Raw genomic sequence first — 12,521 nt, forward strand, 5'->3', positions numbered from 1 at the left:
CCCAAAGACCACACAGATCCTGAGGATGAAGAGAAAGGACAATCATCTAAAAGGGTGTAGCAGATGAAGGCAAGGAACTATGGGAGTGATGCCAGCGAGGCTGAAGCCAAACATTCACTAGGATTGCAAAGGATCATCAGGGCACTATGGAGTGTTTTTCTTTTCCTTTCTTTCTTTTCTTTCTTTCTTTCTTTCTTTCTTTCTTTCTTTCTTTCTTTCTTTCTCTTCCTTCCTTCCTTGCTTCCTTCCTTCCTTCCTTCTTTCCTTTCTTTCTCTTTCTCTCTCTCTTTCTCTCTCTCTCTCTTTCTTTCTTTTTTTGCAGTTGCAAGATTTAATAGAGTGAAAACAGAGCTCCCATAAAATGGGAGGGGACCCAAAGGGGGTTGCCCTCCAAAGGGGTTTTGCCACCCCTGGCTTGAATGCCTGGGGTTTATATCCCAATCATTGTCCCTCCCCCTCTGCTCTCAGGCGATATATGATTTGACTATTTCTTTACCTCCTGCTTTTAGCCTAATTTGTATTTTAGTGAACCCTCTTTACTACCTGAATGGTCGTGTGTGGGCTGAGTTACAAGCCCTGTGTTTAAAGGTAGGTATGGTCACCTTCCCCAGCTATGCTTAGGAATACTTAGCCTAGGAAATCCAGCTAGTCCTGTCTCTCACTTTTTCTAATTGTTCATTAACTAAGTCCTCTAAAACCTCCAGTTTCTCTTTACTTAGTGGCCATTGTTCTATCCAAATTGGCTTATCTGTTAACCATTTTAAAGGTATAGGTTCTGGAGGCTTAACAACAGCCGCCATCAAAAATAATATCCTAAACCTTGGTGGGAACTTTGTCTTTCCACTTGAAGCATTTCCTTCAAACCTTGTAAATTTTTTCCTAGTCCCATACCAGGGACATACCCCATTTCATGCATCATATGTTGATTTTGAGGGCTGTATAATTGTTCTGGAATTAGAATTTGTGCTCCCCATTGTTGTAATAAATCTCTTCCCCATAAATTTATAGGTTCAGAAGTTATAATTGGTTGGATAGTCCCAGGTTGTCCATCGGGCCCTTCACAATGCAAAATATAACTACTTTGATATACTTCAGGGGCTTTACCAACTCCAACTATGTTAAATTGAGCGGGTTGAATTGGCCAGGTGGACGGCCAGTGCTGTAGAAAATTGACTGAAATGTCTGCTTCTGTATCTATGAAACCTTTAAATTTCTTTCCCTGAATAGTTATTTCACAGGTAGGACATTTATCAGTAATCTGATTCACCCAATAAGCTGCTTTGCCTTGTTTATTTGTGCTTCCTAATCCTCTTGTTTGTTTAATTTCACTTTTCCCCATTTCCACATATGGCACAATCAGGAGCTGTGCTATGCGCTCTCCTGGCTCTGCTTTCCAGGGAGCAGAAGTAGATATAACAATTTGAATTTCCCCATTGTAATCTGAATCAATGACTCCTATATGTATTTGTACTCCTTTTAAATTTACACTAGATCTTCCTAGAAATATTCCTATCGTCCCAGCTGGCAAAGCTCCACAGACTCCTGTTGGGACCTTTTACAGGGTTCCCCAGGCAGAAGGTTCACAGATTTTGTGCAGCATAGATATACTGCGGCGCTACTGTCTGCGGTGGGGGACAGACATTGTACAAGGGTGAGGGAATGGCCTGAGCCAGAAATGCCCTGGTTTGAAACGGGGCTCGGGATGGGCCTCTCATGGCGTTTCCCAAAATCGGGTTCCCGTCTTTATTAAACTTAGAGTGACACTAGTTAGCCCAATGTTTTCCCTTTTTACATTTTGGACATATTTCAGGTGCAGCAGTTTTCTTTTTTCTTCTATCCGGCGGCCTAACTCACTGATTTTTTCTACATTCTTTTTTAGTATGACCATGCTTCCCACAGTTAAAACAAGCTCCAGGAAATGGAGTATTTCCTTTACCCACTCTCAGTCCTGCCATTGCCTGGGCTAGCAGAGTGGCCTTATGCAGATTACCTCCGATACCGTCACACGCCTTGGTATAATCAACTAAATGTGCTTACCCTCTAATAGGTCGCAGAGCAGCCTGGCACTCAGGATTAGCATTGTCGAAAGCTAATAACAGCAACATTATATCCTCAGCAGCCAAATCTGCAACTACCTTTTAAAGAGACTCCTGTAACCGAGCTATAAAATTCGCGTATGGTTCTTTTGGTCCCTGTTTTGCAGCACTAAAGGAAGGGTACTGTTCTCCACCTGAAGTGATTTTTTTTTCCCCAAGCTCTAATGCACACTCCCCTAAGCTGTTCTATGGTGTCATCCTGCGTGACCACTTGTACATCTAACCCAGCCCAGCCGCCAACCCCTAAAAGTTGGTCTGCAGTTATATTAATTTGAGGTTGGGCCTGGGCGTTGTGAACAGTCTGAATGGAAGCTTCGTCTGCCCACCAAATTTTAAATTGTAAGAACTGAGCAGGAGCTTGACAAGCTCGAATAAGAGCATTCCAGTCAGTAGGAATCATCCGACTGGAAACAGCAACATTCTTTAACAGTCCCATTACAGAAGGAGAACCTGGTCCATATTGATTAATAGCTTGTTTAAATTCTTTGAGTAATTTAAAAGGAAAAGGCTCAAATGTAGCTATAATATTTCCCTGTTGATCTAGGGGGGGTGTATTCTTTTTTTTTTTTTTTGAGACAGAGTCTCGCTCTGTTGTCCAGGCTGGAGTGCAGTGGCGTGATCTTGGCTCACTGCAAGCTCCACCTCCTGGGTTCATGCCATTCTTCTGCCTCAGCCTCCTTAGCAGCTGAGACTACAGGCGCCTGTCACCACGCCTGGCTAATTTTTTGTATTTTTAGTAGAGATGGGGTTTTACTGTGTTAGCCAGGATGGTCTTGATCTCCTGACCTCATGAGCCTCCCAAAGTGCTGGGATTACAGGTGTGAGCCACTGTGCCCAGCCTGGGGGGTGTATTCTAACAGGGAACTGCCAGGCCTCTAAATCAGTCTCTCTTCTAGCTTGCTGAATTCCTGCCTGAATAGAACTGAAAGTGGTTGCTCAAGGCGCTGCTCGAACAGTCACTGGGACAAGTACTTTTTGCCCAGTGTCCTCTGGAAAACAAAGATCTGGAGGGTCAGGCCACTCTTTTTCTTCAAAATAAGGAGGGGGTGCAGAAGGGTCGGGATGAACCTCCTCCTCCTTTGCTGCTTTAGCTTCAGCTGGCAAACAAACCTGCTCTGTTACTTCATTATACTCTCCTTCCTCCTCATCATCAGTGTGAAAAGGTTCCAAGGTGGAACAAACCAGAGCCCACACTTGTCCCATTGTTACCCTGATGCTTCCGAGCTGCCCTTCTTACTCACCATGGGGAGTGCTTAAGAGCACTCAGGTGTCCTCCAGCTTACTTCCATGTTCTCCAACCATCACCCTGGCAACGCTTTGACCTGCGTTTGAGCCCCACATATGGGTACCACTTGCTGAGACCAGCTTGGTCGTGGATACCCTAACCCAGTGGCGCTAGAGGAATTAAAGACGCACACACAGAAATATAGAGTGTGGGGTGGGAAATCAGGGGTCTCACAGCCTTCAGAGCTGAGAGCCTCGAACAGATTTACCCACATATTTATTGACAGTAAGCCAGTGGTAAGCATTGTTTCTATAGATTATAGATTAACTAAAAGCATTTCTTATGGGAAATAAAGGGATCGGCCGAAATAAAGGGATGGGCTCTGGCTAGTTATCTGCAGCAGGAACATGTTCTTAAGGCACAGATCACTTATGCTATTGTTTGTGGTTTAAGAACACCTTAAGTGTTTATCTGTTCTGGGTGGGCCAGGTGTTCCTTGCCCGCATTCCGGCAAACCGACAACCTTCAGTGTGGGCGTCATGGTCATCATGAACATGTCACAGTGCTGCAGAGATTTTGTTTATGGCCAGTTTTAGGGCCAGTTTATGGCCAGATTTGAGGGTCTGTTCCCAAACTAAGAAAAATAATAGAGAAGATCCAAATAAATAAACTCGGAGATGAAAAAGGAGACACTGCAATTGATACTGCAGAAATCCAAAGGATCATAAAGGCTACTATGAGCCTAACCCTAACCCAACCCTATATGCCAATAAATTGGAAAACCTAGAAGAAATGGATAAATTCCTAGACACATACAACATACCAAGATTGAACCAAGAAGAAATCCAAAACCTGAACGGACCAATAATAAGTAATGAGATTGAAGCTGTAATAAAATCTTCCAGGAAAAAAAAAATCTCAGGACCTGATGGCTTCATTGCTGAATTTTACCAAACATTTAAAGAAGAATTAATATGAATCCTACTCAAACTATTCAAAAAAATAGAGGAGGGAATACATCCAGACTAATTCTATGAGGCCAGTATTATCCTGATACCAAAATCAAAGACACATGAAAAAAACAAAAAAGAAAGAATACTACAGGTCAATATCTCTGATGAACATTGATTTTAAAATTCTCAACAAAATACTGCAAATCAAATTCAACAACACATTAAAAAGATCATTCAGACCGGGTGTAGTGACTCATGCCTATAATCCCAGCACTTTGGGAGGCTGAGACTGGTGGATCACTTTGAGCTCAGGAGTTGGAGACCAGCCTGGGCAACATAGTGAAACCCCATCTCTAAAACAACACAAAAATTAGTTGGGCTTTGGTGGCACGTGCCTGTAGCCCTAACTACTTGGGATGCTGAGGCTGGAGAATCACTTGAGCCTGGGAAGCCTAGTTTGCAGTGAGCGGAGATCATGCCACTGCACTACTGCCTCGGTAACAGAGTGACCACCATCTCAAATAAATAAATTAATCAATCATTCATTATGACCAAGTAGGATTCATCTCAGGGATGCAAGGATGGTTCAATATATTGCAAATCAATCAATGTGATACATCATATCAAGAGTGAAGGACAAAAAACATATCATTTCAATTGATGCTAAAAAGCATTTGATAAAATTCAACATCTCTTCATAATAAAATCCCTCAAAAAACTGAGTATAGAGGAACATACCTCAACACCAAAAAAGCCATACACAACAGACCCACAGCTAGTATCATACTGAATGAGGAAATCTGAAAGCCTTTCCTCTAAGATCTGGAACAAGACAAGGATGCCCACTTTCACACTGTTATTCAACATAATACTGGAAGTCCTAGCTAGAGCAATCACATAAGAGAAAGAAATAAGGGGCATCCAAATTGGAAAGGAAGAAGTCAAATTATCTTTATTTGCAATGATATGATCTTGTATTTTGAAAATCCTAAAGACTCCACCAAAACCTATTAGAACAGATAAATTCAGTAAAGTTGCAGGGTACAAAATCAACATACAAAAATTAGTAACATTTCTATATGCCAACAGTGAACAATCTGAAAAAGAAATTAAGAAAGTAATCTCATTTACAATAGCTACAAGTAAAAAAAAAATCTAGGAATAACATTAACCAAAGAAGCAAAAGACCTCTATGATGAAAACTATAAAACATTGATGTAAGAAATGGACAAAGACACAAAAATTGAAAGATATTCTATGTTCATGGATTGAAAGAATCAATACTGTTAAAATGTCAATACTACCCAAAGCAATCTACACATTTAATGCAATCCCTACCAAATACCAATGACAATCTTCACAGAAATAGAAAAATTAATTATAAAATTGATATGGAACCACAGAAGATCCAGAATAGCCAAAGCTGTCCTGAGCAAAAAGAACAAAACTAAAGCAATCACATTATCTGACTTCAAATTATACTACAGAGCTATAGTAACCAAAAAAGCATGGTACTGGCATAAAAACAGACACACAACCAATGGAACAGAATAGAGAACCCAGAAATAAATCCATACATCTACAGTGAGCTCTTTTTTGACAAAGGTGCCAAAGAACATATATCGGGGAAAGGACAGTCTCTTTAGTAAATGATGCTGGGAAAACTAGCTATTCACATACAGAAGAACAAAACTAGTCTCCTATATTTTGCCATATACAAGAATCAAATCAAAATGGATTAAAGACTTAAATCTAAGACCTTAAACTATGCAACTACTATAAGAAAACATTGAGGAAACTAGAACATTGGACTGGGCAAAGACATCTTAAGTAACACTCCACAAGTACAGGCAATCAAAGCAAAAATGGACAAATGGGATCACATCAGGTTAAAAAGCTTCTGCCAGCAAAGGAAAAAATCAACAAGTGAAGAGGCAACCCACAGAATGGGAGAAAATGTCTGCAAACTACCCATCTAACAAGTGATCAATAACCAAAATGTATAAGGAACTAAAACAACTCAATTAAAAAAATCTAATCATCCAATTGAAAAATGGGCAAAAGTTCTGAATAGTCATTTCTATAAAGAAGACATGCAAATGGCAAAAAAGTCTGTGAAAAGATACAGCTCAGCATCATTGATCATCAGAGAAATGAAAATCAAAACTGCAATGAGTTATTGTCTTACCCCACTTAAAATGGCTCATAGACATTTTAACTGAGGTAAGACAATAACTCATTGTAGTTCTGACAGGCAAAAGACAAGCAATAACAAATGCTTCTGAGGATGTGAAGAAAAGGGCAAACTTGTACAACCACTATGGAGAACAGTTTGGAGGTTTCTCAGGAACCTAAAAATAGAACTACTTTTATGATCCAGCAATATACACAATAGCCAAGATTTGGAAGCAACCTAGGTGTCCATCAGCAGATGAATGGATAAAGAAAATGTGGCATGTATACACAATAGAGAACTATTCAGCCATGAAAAAGAATGAGATACTGTCATTTGCAACAACTCGGATGGAACTGGAGGTCAATATGTTAAGTGAAATAATCCAGGCACAGAAAGACAAACTTTGCATGTTCTCAATTATCTGTGAGACCTAAAAAAAATTTAAAACAGTTACATTCATGGAGAGAGAGAGTAAAGTGATGGATACCAGAGGCTAGGAATGATAGTGGGGCGGGGGGAGTGGGATGGTTAATGGATACAAAAATATAGTTAGATGGAATGAATAAGATCAAGTATTTGATAGTACAACAGAGTGACTGCAATCAATAATAATTTGTTGTACACTTTAAAATAACTAGAAGAGTATAATTGGATTGTTTGAAACGCAAAGAAATGATAAATGTTTGAGGTGATGGTTATCCCATATACCCTGATGTGATTATTGTGCATTGAATGCCTGTATCACAATATCTCATGTATCTCATGAATATATACACCTACTGTGTACCCACAAATTTTTAAATTAAAAAATAAAAAGAAAATCAATATAATAAATCATATACATAGAACAAAACAAAAATATCACATGATCATCTCAATAGATGCAGAAAAAGCATTTAGCAAAATCAAATGGCCTTTCATGGTAAAAACACTCAAAAACTAGGAATAAGAAAACTTCCTCAACCTGATAAAGGGTATCTTTGGAAAATCCCACAGCTAACATTGTACTTAGTAGTGAAAGACTGGATGCTTTCCTCCTAAGATCAGGAACAAAACAAGGATGTCTGCTCCTACCATTTCTATTCAACATTATATGGCAAATTCTAGCCAGGGCAATAAGCAAGAAAAATAAAAGTCATTCACAATGGAGAAGAAGTAAAACTATACCTATTCACAGATAATATGATCTTATATATAGCAAATCCTAAGGAATTCACTAAAAACTGTTTAATAAATGAATTCAACAATGTTGCAGGATATAAAGTTAATATACAAAAATAAACCTATTTATATAAACTTACAATGAACAATCCAAAAATGAAATTAACAAAACAATTTCTTTAAAATAGCATCAAAAATAATAAAATACTTAGGAATAAATTTTACAAAAGACCTATTATCTGGAGCTAAAACACTGTTCAAAGAGATTAAATAAGATCTAAATAAAAGAAAAAACATTCCATGTTTGTGGATTGGAAGACATTATATTGTTAAGATGATGCAATAGACTGAAGGTTTGTGTCCCCCCACACCCCCCAAAAAAATCATAAGTTGAAACCATATCCTTAGTGTGATGGTATCTGAGGTAGGACATTTGGGAGGTGCTTAGATCACGAGGATGGAATCCTTATGAAGATTAGTGCCCTTATAAGAGACCCCAAAGAGCTCCCTCTGCCTCTTTTGCCCCTTCCGTAGCATGAGGACACAGTGAGAAGATAGTCATCTATGAACCAGGAAGTGGGCCCTCATCAGACACCAAATCTGCCAGTGCCTTGATCTTGGACTTCCCAGGCTCCAGAACAGCCAGAAATAATTTTTTGTTATTTATAAGCCACCCAGTCTATGACAGTTTGTTATAGCAGCCATAACAGATTAAGATAATGATACTACTCATCAAAGTGATCTACAGATTCAGTGCAATTGCTATCAGAATCCCAGTTGACTTTGTAGAAATTGGCATGCTGATTCTAAAATTTGTATGGAATTACAAGGAATCCAGAATAACCAAAACAATTTAACACTCAAGAGAAATGAAAACAAATATTCGCACAAAGATCTGTACATAAAAGTTTATAGCAGGTCGGGCGTGGTGGCTCACGCCTGTAACCCCAGCCCTTTGGGAGACTGCAGCGGGCAGATCACAAGGTCAGGAGTTCAAGACCAGCCTGGCCAATATGGTGAAACCCCATCTCTACTAAAAACACAAAAATTAGCCAGCCATGGTTGCGGGGCATGCCTGTAGTCCCAGCTACTCAGGAGGCTGAGGCAGGAGAATCGCTTGAACCCGGGAGAACGTGCCATTGCACTCAGAGCAAGACTCTGTATGCAACCCCCCCACCACCAAAAAAGAGTTTATAGCAGCAATATTCATAATAGCCAAAGGGTGGAAAAATCCTAAATGTTCATCAACTGATGAATGGATAAACCAAATGTAATATATCCATATATTCACACAATGGATTATTTGGCCACAAGGAGAGTGAAGTCCTGCTACGTACTACAATATGGATCAATCATGGAAACACTATGTTTAAGTGAAAGAAGGCAGTCACAAAAGACCATGTATTTTATTATCCCATTCATAGGAGATGTACAGAATAAGGAAATGTATAGATACAAAAAGTAGATATGTGGTGGCCTACGCTTGGGGGTGGGGAGTATAGAAGGGTAGGATTATAGCTGAAGAGTATGGGTTTTGGTTGTTTTTGAAATATTTTTGAGGTGATAAAAATACTCTAAAATTGTCGTGATGGTTGCACATACCTGTGAATATACCCAAAAAAACCCTATTAAATTGTATACTTTAAATGGGTGAATTGCATAGGATGTGAATTATATCTCAGTAACATTTTTCAAACCTTTATTTACAAATCCAGGTAGAAGGTGGGATTTGGCTCTCAGGCTATGGTTTTACTTCTTTATTTTCTTTCTTTAGATATATATTTTTGAGACAGGGTCTCACTCTGTCACCAGGCTGGAGTGCAGTGGCGCAATCTCAGCTCACTGCAACCTCCAACTCCTTCCTAACCAAGGAAATGAAATGTCTTTACAAAACACTGCTGAAACAAATCATAGGTGACACAAACAAATGGAACACATCCCATGCTCATGGATGGGTAGAGTCAATATTGTGAAAATGACCACACTGCCAATAGCGATCTATACATTCAATACAATTCCCATGAAAATACCATCATCGTTCTTCACAGAACTAGAAAAAAAATATCAGCCGTCTTTTGTAGAGATATTTCACTTCCTTGGTTAGGTATATTCCTAAGTTATTTATTTATTTATTTATTTATTTTGCAGCTGTTGTAAAAGAGGCTGAGTTCTTGATTTCTCAGCTTGGTCACTTTGTTTGTTTGTTTAACATAATCCTAAATTTCTTGGAAGTTTTGTCTTTCTTTCCTTTTTTTTTTTTTTTTTTTTTTTTTTTTTTTTTTTGAGATGGAGTCTCGCTCTGTCACATAGGCTGGCTGGAGTGCAGTGGCATGATCTTGGCTCACTGCAACCTCTGACTCCCAGGTTCAAGCGATTCTCCTTCCTCAGCCTCCTGAGTAGCTGGGACTACAGGTGCACACCACCACACCTGATTAATTTTTGTATGTTTAGTAGAGGCAGGGTTTCACCATGTTTCACTCCTGACCTCAGGTAATCCACCCACTTCGGCCTCCCAGTGTGCTGGGATTATAGGCATGAACCACCATGCCCAAACTGTTCCTATTTTAAAATACTTTTTTCTTTGTCTTTGTCATAGTGGGTTAATTCCAAAGCCTTATCTTTGACCTCTGAAGTTCTTTCTTCTACTTATTCTAGGTTACTGTTGAACCTTCCCAGTGTATTTTGTATTTCTCTAAGTGTGTCTTTCATTTTCAGAAGTTGTCATTATTTTTTCTTCATGATACCTATTTCTCTTGGAGACTTTTTCATTCTTATCCTGTAGTTTTTTAAAAATTTCTTTAAGTTGGTTTTTACCTTTCTCTGGTACCTCCTTGAGTAGCTCAATAATTAATCTTCTGAATTCTTTATTTGGCAATTCATAGATTTATTCTTGGTTTAGATCCATTGCTGGAGAGCTAGTGTGATCTTTTGAGGGTGTTATACAACCTTGTTTTGTTATATTCCCAGAATTACTTTTCATTTGGATAGACTGTTTCAGTGGAAAGAGCTAGAACTCAAGGGCTTCTGTTGGGATTACATATGTGAGCCACTGCACCCAGCTTCATTTATCTTTTGTATTTGTTTGTTTGTTTGTTTGTTTGTTTGTTTCAATTTCATTTAGTTCTGCTATGATCTTTGTTATTTATTTTCTTCTGCTGGGTTTGGCTTTGGTTTGTTCTTGTTTCTCTAGTTCCTTGAGGCGTGACCTTAGACTGTCTATTTGCGCTCTTTCAGACTTTTTGATGTAGATATTTAATGCTATGAATTTTCTTCTTAGCACCACTTTATCTGTATTCCAGAGGATTTTATAAGTCACTATTATCATTCAATTCAAAGAATTTTTAATTTCTCTCTTGATTTCATTGTTGACCCAATGATCATTCAGGAGCAGATTGTTTAATTTCCCTGTATCTGTATAGTTCTGGGAGTTCCTTTTGGAGTTAATTTCCAATTTTATTCCACTGTGATCTGAGCAAGTACTTGATTGATATAATTTCAATTTTCTTAAATTTATTGAGACTTGTTTTGTGGCCTATCATATGGTCTATCTTGGAGAATGTTCCACGTGCTGATGAAAAGAATGTATATTCTGCAGTTGTTGGGTAGAATGTTCTGTAAATATCTGTTAAGTTCATTTGTTGTAGGGTGTAGTTTAAGTCTATTGTTTCTTGTTGACTTTCTCTCTTGATGACTGGTCTAGTGCAGTCAGTGGATAATGAAGTCCCCCACTATTATTGTGTTACCATCTATCTCATTTCTTAGGTCTAGTAGTAATTGTTTTGTAAATTTGGGAGCTCCAGTGTTAGGTGCATATATAACTAGAATTGTGATATTCTCCTGTTGGACTAGTCATTTTATCATTATATAATGTCCCTTTGTCTTTTTTAACCATTGTTGTTTTAAGGTCTGTTTTGTCTGATATAAGAATAGCTACTCCTACTTGTGTTTGCTGTCCATTTGCATGGAATGTCTGTTTCCACACTTTACCTTAAGTTTATGTGAGTCTTTATGTGTCAGGTGAGTCTCCTGAAGACAGCAGATACTTGGTTTGTGGATTTTGATCCATTCTGCCATTCTGTATCTTTTAAGTAGAGCATTTAGGTCATTTATTTTCAACATTAGTACTTAGATGTGAGGTACTGTTCTATTCACTGTGTTAGTTGTTGCCTGAATACCTTCTTTTTTTTTTTCTTCATTGTATTATTGTTTTATAGGACCTGTGAGATGTATGCTTTCAGGAGGTTCTATTTTGGTGTGTATTTCAAGGTTCTGTTTCAAGATTTAGAACTCCTTTTAGCATTTCTTGTAGTGCTGGCTTGGTAGCGGCAAATTCATTCAGCATTTGTTTGTCTGAAAAAGACTTTATCTCTCCTTCATGTATGGAGCTTAGTTTTGCTGGATACAAAATTCTTATTTTGTTTAATGAGGCTAAAGATAGGACACCAATCCCTCTGGTTTGCAAGTTTCCTGCTGAGAAATCTGCTGTTAATCTGATAGGCTTTCCCTTATAGTTTACCTGATGCTTTTGCCTCACAGCTCTTAAGATTCTTTCCTTTGTCTTGGATTTAGATAAGTCAAGACTTTAGATATGTGCCTTGGTGATGATTTTTCTGTGATGAATTTCCTATTTGAGCTTCTTGTATTTGGATGTCTAGATCTCTAGGAAGACCAGGGTAGTTTTCCCTGATTATTCCCTCAAAACAGTTTTCCAAACTTTTAGATTTCTCTTCTTCCTCAGGAACACCAATTATTTTTAAGTTTGTTTGTTTGTTTAACATAATCCTAAATTTCTTGGAAGTTTTGTCTTTCTTTCCTTTTTTTTTTTTTTTTTTTTTTTTTTTTTTTTTTTGAGATGGAGTCTCGCTCTGTCACATAGGCTGGCTGGAGTGCAGTGGCATGATCTTGGCTCA

Source organism: Macaca fascicularis, chromosome 3 (assembly GCF_037993035.2).
Source record: "Macaca fascicularis isolate 582-1 chromosome 3, T2T-MFA8v1.1".
Classification (NCBI taxonomy): Eukaryota; Metazoa; Chordata; class Mammalia; order Primates; family Cercopithecidae; genus Macaca; species Macaca fascicularis.